Source organism: Lactuca sativa, chromosome 5 (assembly GCF_002870075.4).
Source record: "Lactuca sativa cultivar Salinas chromosome 5, Lsat_Salinas_v11, whole genome shotgun sequence".
Classification (NCBI taxonomy): domain Eukaryota; kingdom Viridiplantae; phylum Streptophyta; class Magnoliopsida; order Asterales; family Asteraceae; genus Lactuca; species Lactuca sativa.
Genome location: NC_056627.2, coordinates 235,547,069 through 235,549,835, shown reverse-complemented (window position 1 = coordinate 235,549,835; position 2,767 = coordinate 235,547,069). Strand labels below are relative to the sequence as shown.

At 32.1% G+C, this 2,767-nt stretch overlaps 1 long non-coding RNA gene across 1 annotated transcript; it reads left to right on the top strand.

Annotated features, from left to right (window-relative positions):
- Positions 1 to 541: 541 nt before the first annotated feature.
- Positions 542 to 2,533, top strand: LOC122198083 (uncharacterized). Its single transcript, XR_006191920.1, has 3 exons — positions 542 to 1,050; positions 1,161 to 1,372; positions 1,533 to 2,533. It is a non-coding gene; the product is annotated as an uncharacterized LOC122198083 (long non-coding RNA).
- The last annotated feature ends 234 nt before the right edge of the window (positions 2,534 to 2,767 follow it).

The following is a 2,767-nucleotide window of genomic DNA, read 5'->3' as shown; positions in this document are numbered from 1 at the left end:
TCATCTAATATTAAAGAGGAGTTCAAATAGTATGACACTTGTCCATAGGAGAATAAACCTATTCATTTATTATAATAGGAAGATATCTCGCGATATGATATGACGTTTTGTAATTATGTACGAGATTTTGAAATTTTCTGGTAAAGAGTAACTGTTTGGAAGTTAAATGATAAGGAAAGACAAAAAAAAAGTACCCCCCCCCCTCTCATTTTTTACTCTCTGCCTCATGTCAAATCCTTATTTAAAAAAAATATTTTTTAATTTTTTTAATAAAAAGATATAGGAAAAAATTCTCCGAATATCATACAAATCTATGGAATACTTCTACTTAATATACTAGATGATTTTGTAAAAATAATTTTTGAAGTATTTGAAGAAATATTTATTAAAAAAATATTGAACATAATATAATCCAAAATGTGATGATACAAAATATTTATGATTCACAAAAAACATTTGATTCAACTTATTTACGATCCTTAATTTGTTATGACCAGAGAAATTAAATTTAAAAAAAATCTCATTCACTCTCTATTATCTCTCCTTCTCTCTCACTCGTTGATAGCAAGTCAAGAATCCATGCTCTCTCTCTCTCTCACACCTTTCTCCATAACTATCGTTTCATTGATTCAGGTGGTGGCGCCACCTACCGGGAAAATTTTCTGGCGGAGAAGAAAGCAACTATCTGTATTAGTTGTATCGTTTCTCTCTTTTTCCTCTAGTAGAATCCCAATCGGAGAAGAAATCAACGTCCACTCACTGCCTTTCGATCTCTTGTGTTTGTCTCCTGCCTATTTGGAATGCACAACATCCACTCATCCATAATTTCGTCAAGATGTGGACTTAATAAACCTCTCACACATCTCTTTCTCATTGATTATCTCCAATTTCCCTTACATCGTCACTGTAGAAAAGCCCTAGAACACATATGGCAGTTGGAACTATGTCGTATCTTCTCGAAACTTGGAGAGGTAAGGAGAAGGAGATTTCTCCACCATATCCTCCTTCACATATGGCGAAGAGCTCAATTGTACTCATTCTGGTAATAAGGTACCTCTAAATCTATCTAGGTTTTATATTCAATCAAGTCGAAAGTGCTTTTTATTCTTTACTGAAATTAGAAAGTCATCATCCTAACTTGATAATCAAGATTTTTATAGGTTCTGATTTGCGGCGACTTCCAATCCACGATACCTAATTTCTAAATCGTCAACAGATAATCGACGAATCTACAAATCGACACCATTCCGCTGATTAACAAATCTAATCTATTCTGAAATATCCATTGCCAGCTATGAAGCTATTGCTCATGTTTCCATATGATTTTCCGATCAAATAAACAACGACGACTACCATGTCCATCGCGAATCAGGTATGCAGATCTAAATCCTTAGGAGGTATTTACAATAGATACGTCACTTCTTGCTTCCTGTTGATTTTGTACATCTTGAGTGTTTGTGATTTTGTATTCTCTCAATCTTGATCTCACAATTTGCCCTAATCCACCTTTGGATACTGTCCATCGACCACAGTTACTGTCAATTTCAACAAAAATCAATATAGAAGGCTGATTCTGCTCAGAAAGCAGCACTAGTTGCTGCTGCAACCATGGTGTGTGTTCAGTGCGTGGCTTTGTCTATATATTTGTTTGTTTTGTATGTTGTTCCAAGATGGTGATTCTTCTTGCGTCTTGTTTTTTTTTTGTGTGTACAGAAGGCTGATTCAGATAATGAAAGCTTAGAAGAAGAGAGTTCACCTAATGATGAGAAACCTCAAAAGGAAAACAATAAGCCAACTAGGAAATATTTTCACACTAGCTATTTGATCAAATGTCAAACAGGGATTTATACATGTAAATCACATGTGATTTACATGTAAATCACATATGGTTCACATACGAATCACATGTGATTCACATATTAATCACATTTGATTCACATGTAAATTACATGTGATTCACATATAAATCACATGTGATTCACATATGAATCACATGTGATTCACTTAATAATCATATTTGATTCACATGCAAATCATTTGTGATTCACATGTAAATCACACGTGATTTACATGTGAATCACATGTGATTCACATATGAATAACACGTGATTCACATATTAATCATATTTGATTCACATGGAAATCACATGTGATTCACATGTAAATCACATGTGATTTACATGTAAATCACATGTGATTTACATATGAATCACTGTGATTCATATGAAAATCAAATGTAATTCACATATGATATCATATGTAAATGTGATTCATATATTAATCACATGTAAATCACATATGCATTTTTGTGAGTGTTTTTGCATCAATCCTTTTTTTTTTTAACTTTCTTGTAGATCTGGAAGAAATTGTGGTGAATATTAAAGAGGCGAAAAATGATAAATTGAAGAAAATATTGGAATATTGACATGAAGACATAAAAACGCTTTGAAATTGTTTTTTATATTTTATTTTGTATCGAATAAAATACTTATTCTATCGTGTTTATAGATTAGTAAAAAAATGAGTTTTCTTATGATTTCCTTACAAATATTATAGTATATGAAATATGCATATATGCATTGTAAAAATATGCATATATGTACCTAAAATGTTGATTTTTTGGTTAAAAATGGTAATAATCCCGACCCGTAAAAAATGGTAGTAATCTCTATAGCTTGACTTACAGATATTTAAATGAAAACCGGAAGATTAAGCGGACATAATCCCGACCCGTAAATTCCTTCTAGTCAGCCTCTCAAATATTCCG